This window comes from Armigeres subalbatus, chromosome 1 (genome assembly GCF_024139115.2).
Source record: "Armigeres subalbatus isolate Guangzhou_Male chromosome 1, GZ_Asu_2, whole genome shotgun sequence".
NCBI lineage: Eukaryota > Metazoa > Arthropoda > Insecta > Diptera > Culicidae > Armigeres > Armigeres subalbatus.
Genome location: NC_085139.1, coordinates 108,853,716 through 108,871,604, shown reverse-complemented (window position 1 = coordinate 108,871,604; position 17,889 = coordinate 108,853,716). Strand labels below are relative to the sequence as shown.

At 38.9% G+C, this 17,889-nt stretch overlaps 1 protein-coding gene across 1 annotated transcript in view; it reads left to right on the top strand.

Annotated features, from left to right (window-relative positions):
- Positions 1 to 17,889, top strand: part of LOC134205240 (uncharacterized) — a 99,973-nt gene that overhangs the window by 49,298 nt on the left and 32,786 nt on the right. The window lies entirely within an intron of this gene.

Genomic DNA, 17,889 nt, shown 5'->3' with positions numbered 1-17,889 from the left:
ATCGTCTCAGCCAGCAGGCCACCAAACCACGATTCACCGCCTCTGCCAGTTACACCTACCAGCGCTCGGCATTCCTCAAACCACATGAATTCTATTTACTACCAGAACGTGAGAGGGTTGCGCATAAGAATCAGTCAGCTTCGTTTGGCGTTATCCACCTGTGACTATGACGTGCTCGTTTTCACGGAAACGTGGCTACGATCAGATATCAAAAGTACCGAAATTTCTTCCGATTACAATTTTTTCCGTTGTGATCGCAACGATTTAAGTAGTTATCATTCGCGAGGTGGTGGCGTTTAAGTCGCAGTCATAAATTCACTGGAAAGTGCATCTGTATCGTTAGCCAACTCGGTTGAACTGGAACAAATCGCAGTCCACATTAATTCGTTTTTCGTTATTGCTGTCAAACTTTAGTATGCAGTTATACGTTGCTCATGCGAATACTGTACGCTCCATAGCAGATAATTCCTCTGAGTCTGATATAGTTCTATCGATTGGTGACTATAACCTTCCATCTTTGCGCTGGAATTTCGATGTCGATATCAACGGGTACGTCCCTTCCAACGTTTCCACTGACACCGAGCTCAACTTCACGGAAACAATGTTCACCAATGGCTTGAGGTAAATTAACCATGTTGTAAACATAAATGGAAGACTTCTCGATCTGATATTCACAACTCTCCCTGAGATCGTTGATATAATTGAGCCAACATCTCCGCTACTGCCTATTGATATCCACCATAAACCAATCATCGTACTTCTTGACAAGAATGTCATGCCAGCATTACCTGTTGACGTAGACTGTTTTATATATGACTACTCGGCATGCAACTTCGATCTGATTAATTCTACTTTTGACGACATCGATTGGACATCATCTCTGCGGTCTGATACAGTGGACGGAATGCTATCGGCTCTCTACGAACTTTTCTTTGAAGTTATCAACACACACGTTCCTCGTAAGAAGCGTGCCTCAAAGTCTGATTTTAATCAACCTTGGTGGACTCCTGAGCTACGTAACCTTCGAAACAATCTCCGCAAGCTGCGTAGCCGATACTTCGTAACAAAGAACGATTCTGACAGGGACAGACTTCGTGATTTCGAGCTGGAATATAAAGCAATTCTTTCTGCTGCCCACGAAAACTATGTGCACAACGTTCAAGCTTCTGTGAAAGAGAATCCTTCCCGTTTCTGGAACCGCAGAGATTGTTTATCTTCGACCTCCTGACAGGGATCTGGATTGTCCCGAGCTATTGGAGCTCATACGTTGGAATGTTCGCTCACGCAGATTGCGAAACTCGCCTTTATATGTGATCCCTTTTCACAGAACAAACTTTGGCTACAATAATTGTTTTGATTTGTGTTTGCGTTCTTTTAACGATGTTTGTAACAAGTTCGATTTTATTCTGTCCAAAAATGTGTTTAGTGCTAGGATTAGAGAATTAGAATAATTTAGCTATTAAGGAAGCAATCTGTGCGACATGGTCGAAGATGGTGTACTAATAAATAAATAAATATCATATGTTTTAAATATTATTTTTAAGGCTAGCATCGCCAATATTTCTTTTGCCATGCTACGAGTTCGTTGAGGAGTTTAGAGTCAGTTAGTCACCCCTTTTATGGTGATATCACTTCACATCGCACAAGCATTATAAATATATATTGTGATTGCGTATGTTGGTCATATATTTATCAGGTGGTGCAAAACATGATTGATGCAAAGCAACAGAAGTGTGCTGACCGATTATGCTAATATTTGTTTTCTGGAAACTTTGTTATTATCTGTCTGTTTGAGATATCGCCACAAAAAAACTGTTTTCGCATTTAACTTCAAATGCAAATGATTCATTCTGTTATTCATAATCTAATCAAAAGTGCTTAAATAAAAAATTACAATATTTGTTTCGAAGGAAATGTGAAGCCGTATCACATCTTAATTGTAGGTTGATCGGCTTTAATGATCAAAATATTCCAAATTTTATCATATCAATTGAGTTTTCAATTAATGTTTTAGAATCGCTTCTTCAATCTTGAAACCTAATAACCTAGCAGAATGTGGGAGGGTGTCCCAAAAAAAATCGATGTTCGAAAAGTCATGGTGCTCAACCCTGAAATGAAAGATATACCTGTCTGGATAATTTTTGTAGTACAAACCGAATTTCTAAAAAATCGTTTAGAGGTCGTGCCAGATCAATTTTTGAAAAATGAGGTAAAAAATCAAATATTGGGTCCTTTCGCAATTTTTTTGAGGGTCACCCATTCGTTTTATATTTTTTATTTTCTGTGGATCTTTGCCCATATTCTCCATGAATTAGTTTTAGTATTATACGTGTTTACAGTCAGAAGAACTTTTAAACATCAGAAAAAACACATTTTTTTGACTAATTTTCGAAGTTATTTCATCTTCATACAAAAAATATGTTTTTCTCGTTCAGAACATACTACATACTACAAAGAGCTATTTATAATGAATATTTTCATAAAAAAGATCCAAGAAATGTTGTTCTGGGGCTGAGATATTGCAGTTTTAGTAAATAGTCAAAAAGTGTTCAAATTCGATGCTTTTTCTTTACATGTTATAATTTCATCAAGTTGCACCAATATTTTAATTTGAATTAAAAACAATTCAAAAGCAAATAAATGGGAATATTTTCTAGGTAACATAGCTTTTATTTCCGATGGAGTTGGTTACCTAAATTACAGAATTTGGCCGGAATATATGGATGGAGCCAGTTATAAAATGATATCACATCCAACAGTTAATATGTAACAATATACAAATAATCAGGTTTACTATGATCTCTTTATTAGTTTTGATTCAATCATAGGATGCTTTTCACGGTATATAAAAAACAAGGCAGGCTCAGCACGTATGTAAACATTCAGTTTGAATGTAAACATGTGTTGTCACTACTATTTTCGCACAAGCTGAACTGAGACGATGCTCTACGGTCTCAGCATGCTTACTTTTGTACTCTATCATGTGGCATTAAAATATGCGTCACTCTTGACGTGTCACTTTTCTTACAAGCCTACCTTGTTGTCTGTATACCGTGATGCTTTTGATGTGTCATATGACAGTCAAACATTTTTTTTCGTCGTACCAGTTCGACAGCTTTTCCATGAGTTCACTTGAGATATTGGAAAAGTAAAAACGGAATAAACGTAAAGTAAAAATGGAAAAATGACACTTCAAGTGAGACGCATATTTTATCGCCACATGTTAGAGTACAAAAGTAAGCATGCTGAGACCGTAGAGCATCGTTTCAGTTCAGCTTGTGCGAAGATAGTAGTGACAACACATGTTTACATTCAAACTGAATGTTTACATACGTGCTGAGCCTGCCTTGTTTTTTGTATACCGTGAAAAGCAGCCTATGATTGAACCAAAACTTATAAAGAGATCATAGTAAACCTGATTACTTGTACATTGCCACTGTTGAATGTGATATCATTTTATAACTGTCTCCATCCATATACTCCGACCAAATCCTGTAATTCAGGTAACCAACTCCATCGGAAATAAAAGCTATGTTACATAGAAAATATTCCCATTTATTCGCTTTTGAATTGTTTTTAATTTAAAATAAAATATTGGTGCAATCTTGATGAAATTATAACATGTAAAGAAAAACTACCGAATTTGTACACTTTTTGACTATTTACTAAAACTGCAATATCTCAGCCCCAGAACAACATTTCTTGGATATTTTTTTATGAAAATACTCCTTATAAATAGCTCTTCGTAGTATGTAGGTTTTTCTGAACGAGAAAAAAATATTTTTTGTGTGAGGATGAAATAACTTAAAAAATTAGTCAAAAAAATGTGCTTTTTCGATGTTTAAAAGTTCTTCTGACTGTAAACACGTATAATACTAAAACTAATTCATGGAGAATATGAGCAAAGATCCACAGAAAAATAAAAAATATAAAACGAATGGGTGACCCTGAAAAAAAATGTGAAAGGGCCCAATATTTGATTTTTGACCTAAAAAAGCTCATTTTCAAAAATCGATCTGGCGCGACCTCTAAACGATTTTTTAGAAATTCGGTTTGTTCTACAAAAATTATCCAGACAGGTATATCTTACATTTTAGGGTTGAGCACCATGACTTTTCGAACATCGATTTTTTTTGGGACACCCTAAGTGGGGTAAAGTATATCAAATTTGAAATGAATATTCTTAAAGTTGAAAGTTTTTTGCTTTATAAATTTTATCCTCTTACTGATTTTTATTATACTTCTACGCACACATCTACAACTCATAAACATTATTATCTCTAAATTAAAACGATTTTCGACGTATTCAAAGGAACCACACAAGAACTATACATCTTGCCGCGTTGTTGGAACCTACTCCGATGAGCAAATATTGTTATGCAAATTATCGAAAGATAAGATATGTAGGTAGACAACCTAAGGGCAGAGCAAAATGTGCACATTCGGTTCGGATTTCTTCTTACGAATTTATTATCTATAGTGAATCGTTCTCAAACAAGTACGTTCGTTGTACAAAAAAAAAAAGTATGTGGACTAAGTGTCTACCAGCGTATGTTTGACCGTTGTGGCGCGCCGGTGAAGACGTAAACCAGCGAGGTGGCAGCCGGCAGTTCATTGTCATTCAAATGTCTGTTGGATGGGGTTATGGTGGGTGCGAAGCCGTTCGTCAACGCACAGCTGCACTCTGCAGTCCTTCTTTATACTTACTATGCTCAGACTGTGGGCTTGCGACTAAACATGTTCAGCTACCTTGATGACATTTGTCGATGATATGAAGTGCATCTTATAACTCTATAATACTTACCAGAACAGCATGAAGAACTGGAAATGAGCGGGGAAAGCCCATAAGACTTTCAAGCTACTTACTGCAAAAGGGATGGAATGTATGAGGAAAACCGAAACAGAAGAGAATAAACACCTAGAAGGATGATGAGGAAGAAGAAAGTTTTTCACACAGTGGAGCCACTTATCGCTATCAGATACCTACTGGAAAGGGCGTCGGATTTATTTCCTGTCTACATATATCGCAGTAAATACACACCCTTGAGTATCGGCGTATTGAGTTCAACAGCCTTTAAGGTCAATAAATGCTAACGGGTTCAACGGATTATTTGACATAGGGATTTGTAACTTAGAACTAACATAATTGGGATATTCGTATCACTCTATTAGTAACATTCGCAAAAAGGACTATTTCAGCTTTATCTCTATGGTGTCTCGACTGTTAAATATATGTGATGGGATTCGGCTTTACAGTCTCAAAATTGTTCAAACAATAATGTTTTAACTGCCCGACGTTTCGGCTGTGTTTGGCAGCCTTCTTCTGGGGAAATTAGTTTTACTGTTTTCGTTGTTTTGTTACACTGTAATCTTGTGTCGTGTTGTCATTCATGTTTTCTATTTTGATTATCGTGGATTTTATCAAAAAATATTGTTCAATTTGTTCGCACTATCAATCACGGACCCTGTTTAACTGTCTGTTCAAAATGGTGAGAGCTTTATCTGGGTTGTTTTTATTGCCGCATTATTGCTATCATGCGTGCTGAACCCTGGAAAAAAGGTGCAGCTCAATCGGGTTGTACGCAAAGGTGACGTAGGACTACGTAGCTACACGAAATGGATGGTATTTGTCATCATAGTTTGTGTCTCTTTATTAACATTGAGCAAACTGCTCGGAGGTCAACCGAAAAGCAGCTCCCAGGATGGACTTCAAGTCTTCAACCGTGGAAAAGAGATTAACACGACTTATCGGCCCCATCGCCGCTGAAGCCACTCGAATCCCAGAAGACACCATCCTAAAAAATATCCGAGAAAAAGGAAAAATAAGCAGAATCGGAAGCGGGAAACGCAAATATAGGGGAAGGTGATCGGTTGCGATGCACCCAGCGATTCTACACTGTGATTCGAAACTATCCAAAATCAAGATAAAAAGTGCTCAAATTTAAGTACTTTCTCAACACTCCCATTTTGGATACAATTTTGTTTTGGTTGATGGGTGCTTTTAACTTAAATTCAAAGCTTACCCCCAACACTCCCTATTGAGTTATTTTGTTTATACGGAACTATCCAAAATGAAGTTTTGGAGCTATACCTGATTTTGGCTGAAAATTCACTTGCAAACATTTCAACAACGCTTGATTCGTTTGTTAAGATTTTAAAATGTGAAACATTCAACTGAATTTGATGATTAAACTGAAAGTGGAAATGGAAAATGGAAAGTCCTTCGCTTCGGGTGAGTTAAATATCTCGTGAGTTACAATCGATTCCTCATCAATAAATAAAATAATACAGTTTTAGGATGAAATATCCTGAATGAATCAATCAACGAGGGAGACGCGGACGACAATTCCGCTTTTATGAAGAAAACGATCCCACAAAATATCTGTTTGATTCTGCCACACGTTCCACAATGTAAGTACAACATTATCAACACTATTTTTTACATGTAAATACATATGCCAATAAATGTAAACGGCAACGCGTTATCTAACCTCGAAATATTTAGTCATTTGCTTTTAGTGGCATAATCCACTTAATTTCGATGGCCTCTTCTTATGATTGATTCACCAATGTTTCTTCTCTTTTACAGATCGAAATCTTTCCTTTCGTGACAGCAGCGGACATCGTTACACCTTGCTGAATCCTCGACTGAATAATTAAAAATCATCAATTCATCAATGCCATTCATTTGCCAACAGAAAATTTTTCTCATTTTACGATATTCTGGTAAAATAAATATAAACATGTGGATATTTCTGGGTTTTGATAAAAATATGCGAAACAAATTCCAGCAAACTTTTAGCTTAAATTTGGCTACATTGGAAAACCAGCTTTTTTAGTACTTTTCACTCAAAGTCGACTCCTTGACAAAAAGTAAAATTCACTCAACCAAAGGTTTTTCAAAATAACTCAAAATTGAGTTCTTGCTGAAAAACTCAATTTTGAGTGGTTGCACTTTGCTGTCAAGTTGAGTTAAAAAGACTTAATTTTGAGTTGTTTCGCATCTCCGTGTAAGGAAGGTAAGAGAGGACCCAGTGGGTGAGAAAGTGATGAGGACTAAGCGTACCCAAAAGGGGAATTTGCTATTCAAGCTGAAGAAGGATCAAACGTAAGAACACTAATGCAAAAGGCTGTGATCGAGTGCCGAGGCCTGAAAAAGATCATTACGATAGACAAACAATGCAAGCTGAGTGAAGTGCAGATTACAATGATAGGAATGCAGTGGTACTCAAGCAGCAGCGATACGATTACCGGCAAATGCTGCCAACAAAAAAAAACTAGAAAACACGTGCAAGACACGACCGCTCGACGTAAAGTACGTAAAACCTCCTAGTGCAATGTGAATCGTAATATCATATGAATATTAGGTTGTAAACATGATACAATCGCGAATTTCAACTAAAAATTATCATAATCTGTTCTGTTCAGCATAAACATTTTCTTCAAACACCACCGACGACCATCACAGATGTTCGACTGCTACCGGCGAAGATGTCGTCTCAAGTCAATTAAAAACCCTGCTTTCCCGCGCGTGTTTGCGGTTTTGATGGAATAATCATCGTGCGATTGTCATCAGTATCGGCAGCGTTCAAAAGGATTTTTTTTAATATTAGTAGAGCAGATTTGTCGGTAGCGAATGAAAAATAAGAGAGAAAAATACACTTGCACAATTCTGCTGTCACCGATGGCAGTCACTCAATGATTTACCGCTTACTTGCTACAGATGTCATTTTTGTGAAAAAAATCTGCAGCAACTACCCGTCAACGGCCACCACTGGCAAAAATTCCCCCGTCACTAACAGCAGCAAAACGAAAGTAAGAACATTGCGAGAAAATTTTACTTTTGTGACAATTTTCAATACAGCAAACAAAACCTTTTTCTTTAAAAAAAAAATGATGGTCCTGAAAAGAGACCGATTACATGCGCCATTCACTATCAGTATGTGAGAAAATTTCGCTTTGGTACTGCTCCCACCGACGACGAGATTTCTTCAGTAACCACCGCCGACGGCCATCATTGTTGGATGAATTTCAAAATATTGATGAAGTTGCTGACCACCGCCACACGATTATTCACATCAAACCGGATCTGCAGCATCCGTCAATTATACGAGCGAACACCACCGATGTCGATACTGGGACCACTCTGCGAAGAATCTCGAACTAACTGGTTACCGGGTGTGATGCCGGAACCGCATAGGACCGCACTCTAAGAAATCTCGAACAAAGTGGCTCGCGCTCGGGTAAGCTGCTTTCTTGTAACTAATGAAATAAGCTCATTAGCTCCGCACCTTTGTTATTCGTAATGAGTGCACATAAAACTTGCACCCACAAAGATTAACAAAGGGGCTGGGCATCGGGCTCACTATATTGAATACAAGAAAGCCGCTTTTCCGCGTACACGAGCCACGTTGTTCGAGATTCCTTGGACGCAGCGGCCCCTGCAACGGCATCAGTGGCAGTCGTCGGAGTCTGTTGCGTCTAGCGGGTTGTGGTCCCAGCATCGATATCGGTGGTGCTTGTCGGCGTGTTGCTGTAGAATCATCATCGCGTGGCCTTCATCAGCAGTACTCAGGTGTACAGCAGTACAGCAAATCGTGGTGAAGCATTGAGTGACCATCCGCAACAATCGTCAGCGGATCCCGAGTAGACGAAAATAGCTCAATAATATCAAATGTTGATTAGATAGCAAAATGTGATATGGACATGATTGATATAAGAGATAAAAGATCAGACGATAATATCAAAATTTTGCACTAAAATATCATCAGGAGATCAAGTTATGCTATTTGTAAAAAGTGATCAATATCATGTGCCATTAGTTTGTTCTTATCCATAGCATATCTTGATATTTAAATGATATTTCGGTGCAAATTTTTGATATTGTTGCTTGTTCTTTTATCTCTTATATCAATCAAGTCCATATCATGTTTTGTTATTCTGTTCATGGCTTCTGCCCGGGATATGTATCGAGGGGCATAAACCGGTCCTTTTCAGGATCAATATTTTAAATGGAAGACACTGGATATGTGACGAATATTATTTACAGGAACAGAGAATTGTATTAAAAAGTGAAATTTTGTTGCTAGATTGTGTTTAATATTTGGAAAGGCGCATCCTTGTCTATAATTTTATGTTGCATCTACCTGACGACGACCGGCACGGAGGTCAAGTACGACGCCATCCAATTTTCGACAGTCACCATGAGAATGTGCTTAGTAATGTGGTGAAAACTTCTCTCAATATTAAACTTGCTGTTGTATATAATACTGGATTAAAAAAAATCTGATATAAAAAGTAAATTATTCTCGCAAGATTCAGTTGGTTGCTGTTAGTAGTTGTAAATGCCTCAATAAGCATAAATCAGTTCTTCGTTGAAACAGAAGAATCGGTTTTAACTGTATTTTCTTCAAAGAGACATACACTCAAATGGCAACGATTCCGTTGTTACCCATCCCAACAGCATCAGGGGTCGTACACTTAATAGTAAGCAATTTTTCTGGGTTTTTCGATCCCCCCTCCCCCCATGTAAGATTTTTCCCAAACAATTTTTTTTTATTTATGAGAAAGCTGCTTTCCCGAGCGCGAGTCACTCAGTTAATGATTGAAAGTGATAATTTCTCGTAATGTTAAAAAATCTCAACAAGGTTTCAAGAAGCCAAAATCGTTTTCTTTTTTCTTTAAAGTGAAATAAAATTAAATGGCTATGATTTCCTCGTTAGCTATGCTAACGATATCAAAGATGGCCGTCGGCGAAGACTGCTATAGAAAATTTATTACCCGTAGGTAGCTGCTACAGCCATTTAGCGGTAGAAAGTGATTTTTTTCTTCAGATTCGGATGATCATTTGGTTGCTGTCAGTGGTTGTGAAGAAGCATTAAGACGCGTATATAGTTGATTTGAGACGAATTATCCACGGGAATGACAACATCTTTTCTGAGTCACCAATACGAGTGCACTGCGAATGCAACATAAGCAATTCCGAGGGTGAAAATGATTTAAAACGAACAAAAGCATAGACAGTACCTTGTGCAAGTAGCATTCTAAAATATTGAGCAAATAAGTTTAACATTCTTAAGTTTAAAGCATGTAATCGAGTGTAAAGGGGCTGTCCATAAACCACGTAGACTCTTGAGAGGGGGGAGGGGTTTTGAAAAAGTCTACGTAAGCCTACGAAGGGGGAGGGGGTGGGGTATACTAAAAGTCCACGTAGACTTTTTTTTTATAACAATTTGTGCAGCAGCTTTATGAGAAGTTGTTTGATTTTTAAATTTTTCTTTTGCTGAACTACGGCTTAAAACTACCATGGATTTCACATGGAAATTCTTCTATGTTGATAATGAAAATTCTCTGAAGTGTTCTATAAAAACTTTCGATTTTTTTTAAAATTTGCTCTCCGATTTTATTACAGATTCTACTAGAACATCTTTTGATTTTCGGCAGGAACTTCTATGGAAACGAAAAGTGATTCTTAAGAATTTTTACGGGAAATTATGTCGTACTTTAACGGAAAATTCTTTGGAATTTACAAAGGAAGCATTATAGAATATCAAAAAAAAAGTCATTTGAATTTCCAAGACAGTTTTTTAAACTTGTTAGGGGAATACTCAGAAAAATTCCGCGAGAAGCCCTTCAGAATTTCCATTGGAGATTTTCTAGTAATTCCCGGGATTTCCCGGGATCCCGGGAAATAAATTTGAGCGCTTTGATCGACAGAAATGTATTCAAAATTATTATCAAAAATAAATTTTAAACCTCAGGTTATTTCGCCTTATGTTAGAACTATTTTGAAGTAGATTTTACTGCTGCGTGCTCAATGTAGAAATACCTACATTACAAAAGGAAGAAATTTGCCAATTTATTTTCCAACAGGGGTTAGACAAAAAGGTTGATTCATGTTTTCCCAAGACGATGAATATACGATAAGCAAAACTTTTCGGAATGTCCATAGGAAATTATCAGAAAAATTTACGGCAATTTATTCAAGAGTTCTATCCTATGGCAAATTCTTTGGAATTACTGATGGAAAATCTTCGGAATTGCTAAAGAAATTGTTGAAAATTTCTACGGGAAATTATTTTAATTTCCCACCAAAAACTCTATGAGTTTCCACAACTAAAATATTTGCAATTTTTGTAAAAGATCCTTCATCATTTTCACGAAAATTTATTTCAAATTTTTATAAGAAATTCACCAAAATTTCAACAGAAAATTCTTCATAATTTCCATCGAAAATTATTCGGAAAATTCTTTGAAATGTGGAAATTGCTCCAAATTTGAAACAGAAATTTGAAAATATCGTAGGAAACCATTTTAAAATTCCACGGGAAATATTTCGAAATGTTCATTTAAACTTAAAATTACCTCGGGAAATAAATTTAAATTTTCACTGAAAATTACTAATAACGGGAAAACTTTTGGATTCTAGAAGACTGGGACTCGGGACTTCGGTTTTCTACAAATTTGAACCCTTCAGATGCGTTACAGATTTGAGGCAATGGCGTGCCTATGCAAAAGTGTCGGCGGCGGTGGCGCACACCTCTGTGAGGAATCAAGTTCAACAGAAATTAAATTGGCTTTGAGATTTGGTTTCCGGAGCTGTGGACGAAGGATTAAATTTTATTACTTTTTCAATTGATTTTTGTTTTGTTAGATTTTGTTCAGTTTAATTTTGTTTTTGAATTTCGCATTTTATGGTAATATTTACATACTGAAATTGATTTGAATAGCTGAATTGCTTAAAACATGGGGCCCTCCTTAGCCGTGCGGTAAGACGCGCGGCTACAAAGCAAGACCATGCTGAGGGTGGCTGGGTTCGATTCCCGGTGCCGGTCTAGGCAATTTACGGATTGGAAATTGTCTCGACTTCCTTGGGCATAAAAGTATCATCGTGTTAGCCTCATGATATACGAATGCAAAAATGGTAACTTGGCTTAGAAACCTCGCAGTTAATAACTGTGGAAGTGCTTAATGAACACTAAGCTGCGAGGCGGCTCTGTCCCCCAGTGTGGGGATGTAATGCCAATAAGAAGAAGAAGAAGATGGTTGATCTCCATATTTTTTAAACCACATATGATATTTTGGCGACTATGATGACTTGGCGAGCGTGGGGCGTATCCGAGGATGGAGAGATGCGGCCTCGAACCGTGTATTGTGGCGTCAAATTGTTGATTCAGTGTTATCTGTTTAGATGTAAACTAAATAAATGAATGAATGATATTTTGTAAAATTTAGAAAAGTCTACGTAGACTTCAAAGGAGGGGAGGAGGGGTTTCGCGAAAGTCTACGGAAGTCTACTAGGGGGACGGGGGTTTGAAAATGTGAAATTTCGGTCTACGTGGTTTGTGGACAGCCCAAAAATAGTTTTAATTTATAGTTCGTTAAATTTTGTCTCTATTTTCTCATGATTGTATCTCTGCCGTAATCTAAAGAAGTTACGTATACGCCAAGGTCGTTAAGCTTACTCTGCATATCAGAGCGCCGTTGCGCGAGGAGTGCAACGTTATCCGCCAATTCGAAGTCGTTTAGATGCTCCATGGTTATAGGCTGCCATAACAGCCCGCGGTTTGGTTCACGGTCAATCGCATCTACCAGAATCTCATCGACTACGATGAGGAACAGTAACGGTGATAGAATACATCCTTTCCTCACACCAGCTACGACCCGGATAGGGTCGGACAGGATCCCATTGTGCAGCACTCTACACGAAAAGGCCTCGTACTGTGCTTCGATGAGGCCGATGATTTTCTCAGGAACCCCCTTGCGTCTCAGGGCGCCCCACATATTCTCGTGACGGTCGAAAGCTTTTTCGTAGTCAATGAATACCAAGTAAAGGGACTCTTGGAATTCATTGACCTGCTCCAAAATGATTCGGAGCGTGACAGTATGGTCCACACAGGATCTTCCGGCACGGAATCCGGCTTGCTGCCGCCGGAGAGTCACATCGATCTTCTCCTGAATCCGGGCTAGGATAATTTTGCACAGAACTTTGAGAACGGTACACAACAACATAATGCCTCGCCAGTTGTTTCTATACGGTGTCAGGCCATTTGGCCGAATGCCGTTTGGCCGAATAGTGAAAAAAAAATCATTCTTCCTTCCTCTTCTTCCTTCTTCCCTCTTCCTTCTTCCTTCTTTCTTCTTTCTTTTTTCTTCTTTCTTCTTTCTTCTTTCTTCTTTCTTCTTTCTTCTTTCTTCTTTCTTCTTTCTTCTTTCTTCTTTCTTCTTTCTTCTTTCTTTTTTCTTCTTTCTTCTTTCTTCTTTTTTCTTTCTTTCTTCTTCCTTCTTCCTTCTTCCTTCTTCCTTCTTCCTTCTTCCTTTTTCCTTTTCCCTTTTTCCTTCTTCCATCTTTCTTTTTTAGTCTTTCTTCCTTCTTTCTTTTTCCATCTTCCATCTTCCTTCTTCCTTCTTCCTCCTTCCTTTTTCTTTTTTCCTTCTTCTTTCTTCCTTCTTCCTTCTTCATTTTTGCCTCTTCCTTCTTCCTCCTTCGTTTTTTTTCCTTTTTCTTTCTTCCTTCTTCCTTCTCCCTTCTTCTTTCTTCCTTCTTCCTTTTTTCAACTTTCTTCTTCCTTCTTTCTCCTTTTTTCTTCCTTCTTCCTTTTTTATTCTTCCTTCTTCCTTTCCTATTTTCTTGCTTCCTTCTTCTTTCTTCTTTCTTCTTTCTTCTTTCTTCCTTCTTCCTTCTTCCTTCTTCCTTCTTCCTTCTTCCTTCTTCCTTTTTCCTTCTTCCTCTTCTGTTACCCGCTAGCCAACTCCGAAGCTAGGGAGGGGAGACAATTACAGGGTCGTTTACCTTAGTAATCACACACCACAGACGCTCACGGTACTACTCACCAGTAGCAGGAGCTACACACGCACGTGTGTCGCGCGACACGTACCCACCTGTGTTACACGATCGAAAACCTGCCAAACAGTGTCGCACCTCGTAGACTCAAAAGCTGCTAGAGGAGAAATTTTACAACCGAAACACCGTAGGCAAGGCTTGACGACTCCGAATTGAGCCCGGAAAACGATGAAAGGCAAAAAAGGTGGAGAAACCTAAAGGGCTTTGCTACCTACACGGCAATATGTTTTACATGCTTATTTATTAAACCTTAATATTGGTCGTTGTGACGTCATAGGGTTTTGGAATGGGTACTTGCGGTTTAGGGTGTCGGGCTGGTGTTTAAACGGCGTAGGTAACCGCTAAGGCTTGCTGACGATGGTTGTTGCTGGCGAGCGACATGCAGAAGGCTCTCGATGATTCTGCATATTCGCCGATGGCTTTTGTCCACGACGTTCTCAGGTATCCCACCGCGAGCACAGATGATGGCTGGTGCACTGGACGATCGCCGGAAGTGTCGGCCTGTTCCCGAGATTTTCTTGGTCGAATCCCACCGTGAATGCTTTGGACGGACCTGCTACAAGTCGAACGACTGCTGACCTGGCGGGCGGGCTTTGGTCGGTCGATGGTTTTGGTCGAACGGTGCTTTGGTCTTGCAGGGCGATGGTTTGGTCGAACGGTGCTTGGCGACGAGGAACGAAGTGGCTTTGGTCTTGCAGGGCGATGGTTTGGTCGAACGGAGCTTTGGTCGGTCAAAGAACGAAGTGGCTGGTCACTGCAGTAATGGCGTCGTGGCCGGGCCCATGCGTGGCTGTATTTATACCAGGACAATGGATCGAGACGATAATGGGTATCGCCCTATGCACAATGGCGAGATGGCTCAAACGATAGTTGTTTGGCCACGTGCGAGGCGATCTCGCGTCCAATTGCCCGTATAAACTTTTGTTCGGCACCGCCTGGCCCTGGGAACTGAAGCACGTCTGCTCTGTGGCAAAAACACGCCACCTCCGGCACCGCCAAAAGGGCACAAAAAGAAAAAAGGCCCACAATATGGACCTGACCCAATCTTTAACACCTTGTGACGCCACGCTTAACAATAATCACCAACAATAGTACCATTCAATAGTATTTTTACCTTTTTCCTTGTTTCACACACGCACACACTTCTTTTCAGCTGCCCTACTTCACAATAGCCACTATTGCCGACTCACTGCCCTAATGCCGTATCTATTAAAGATTACACTTATTTTAGAATTCTTCACCTAGTAATAATCAACAAGAACTTACAATTAATATTATAAAACCAACGCGCACTACTACCGACATGAGTTTCGGACAGAATAATCCTCCTCAAGACGATAGCTGAGTTTATAAGTATGATTGGTAACGACAGAACACGAAAAGTTACATATAGCGTATTCTGTATGGCAACCCTTCCATCATACACCACCTGGAAGCCGATGAAAGAAATACGGTGAGCTTTTTATGTTTTGCTCATGCTCAAACCGCTCTAAATGAATATTACCCATGCAGCATGTATGGTGTTGTGATTTTGCGGTAATCACAGTATTCACCACTTATATTAGTGAGATTGTTTGTGTAGGGCTTAGTGGACGGGAAAATACCGCTTGCGGAGGAGCCGCAAATAACATTTGTAGCCGCAGGTTACACTTCCTTCTTCCTTCTTCCTTCTTCCTTCTTCCTTCTTCCTTCTTCCTTCTTCTTTCTTCCTTCTTCCTTCTTCCTTCTTCCTTCTTCCTTCTTCCTTCTTCCTTCTTCCTTCTTCCTTTTTTCTTCTTACTTCTTCCTTTTCTTTTTTCCTTCTTCCTTCTGACCTCTTCCTTATCCCTTTTTCTTCTTCCTCCCTTTATCCTTCTTCTTTCTTCCTTTCTCCTTATCTCTTCTACTTTCTTTCTTATTCCTTCTTCCTTCGTTTTTGTTCCATTTTCTTCTTTCTTTTTCCTTCTACTTTCTTCATTTTCCTTTTATCCTTCTTCCCTCTTCCATCTTCCTTCACCATCCTTTTTTCTTCTCCCTTCACCCTTGTTCTTCCCTCCTGCTTCCTTCTTCCTTCTTGCTTGCGACATTCGGCCAAATGACTCTAAACCTTCTATACCGGTGGTCAAAAAGGTGCGTACGTTACAGCAATCTGATGTCCGTGTTGGGGATGCATGAACGGAATTGGTTAGTTCTGAAATTTTCACCAGACGTGGAAGAACTAAAAATTTCAATAGTGTGACGTTGATAATCAATAGTTTTAAAACAATTAGCGAATTGATCGCGCGGCCGGTAATAAGTTAATCAGTTCAGTGCGTGTTTTTTCGGAGTAGCCATCGAGCAAGCGTTGTGTAGTGCGTGTTTTAGTCGTCGCGAAGTAGTCTTCGGGAAAATACATGAGACACGCGTTGATTTTCCATTTTTGTATCATCATGAATATGGCGTCGTTCAAAAGAAATGATTAGTCGCTTACCAAGGTGATTTCCAATATATTTCCTTCCCAACTAACATACTATTCCTTTCCAGTGAGCTCATGTAGATGCAGAGGATTCCTTGGTCTCTTGTAGCAATGAGTGTCGAACTAATTTGTGAGGACATGGCCGGCATCTTTATTGGTCTTGAGTTAAAGAAACTCCGAAGCATGTACAGTGATAATAGCTTTCTAGTCCCGAGAAAACTATTCAATTGATGTTATTGATTATTGATGATGACTGTGATGATTGTGATAATTGATGTTATCTATTATGAGTAGCGAAACCGAGTGCAATCATCAATGGGGAATAGTATAAGACTAAATTGCTGCGATTAAGCCAAGCGTGGGATGAAAAACGACCACAATATGTGCGGAGGCAAGAAAGAATGATTCTCCTGCATGACAAATGGGAATTTATACCTTAACCGCCATATGCCACAGAGAATTTAAGACAAAAATTCCAAAGACAAAAGGCGAAAATGACAAAAGGTCGAAAGGGCAAAAGACCGGAAGGACAAAACGTCTAAAGAGGTAGGAGGACAAAAGGTCGAAAGGGATAAAAGGTCGATCAACAATAAGTTGATTACAAGTTGTATGTATTAGCCTCACGCTGGAAGTTGCGGATAAAGTGAAAACGAGTGTCAATAAATCTCCATAGTAAGCTCTCAAAAAGTTTCCATCGTAAAACTTGTATGTGCGAGATTAATTTTCTCCGTTTCAGTTTCTTCTCTATTTAAAGCCTTTTGTTCTTTTCGACTTTTTGACTCTTTCGACCATTTTCCCCGTTCGACATTTTGTCATTTCGAACTTTTTCCCATTCGACGTTTTGTCATTTCGACCTTTTGTCTTTCGGCTATTTGACTCTTCGATCTTTAGTATTTCAACCTTTTGTCTTTCGACCTTTTGTTATTTCGACCTTTTGTCTTTCGACCATTGGCCCCTAACCCTTCCACGGATATAGCATCCCTTTGAATATTACTTTTTCCGATGGATGACACATGGTCTGGATCATTCAGCAGATCAATCATATGAACACATCGCAAAATCTCTTGATTTGTGAATATTATCGAAGACAAACAATTCTACCGTCATTGTATTGGAACTCTCCCAGAAAAAGATGGGCAAATAATTTGGCTAGCGGTGGCCGACACTTCGATCGATATATTTTCAATAATTTTTTTTTTTCAAGTTTTGTTGAATTTTCATAATAAAGAGCGACACTGTTGCACATCTAATATTTCGATGAAATAGAATTAAATCAAAGGGTCTCTTTGGACTTGAATTTCTTTTATTGAGCACTCAGTTGGCTACAAACACTACTTGAAAAACTATTATTGAACCCTCAATGAACTCGACCAAATCATGGAATCATCGAACAAGTTCTAGCCTACGTACCTATCCCAACGACGATCATCTTGTCTTTTACTTTATTCTGCTTAGCCAACCTGGCGTGACTAATGGCATCGGAATAGAAACGCAATGAACCACTTCAGCCCTTCAGATCAGAACAGTAGATTTGCGTGTTTTTGATAAGTTTGACGACGTGATCAATTGATCGTGAAACAAGCGACAGAGCGCGTGCCCAATCGAACTGTGC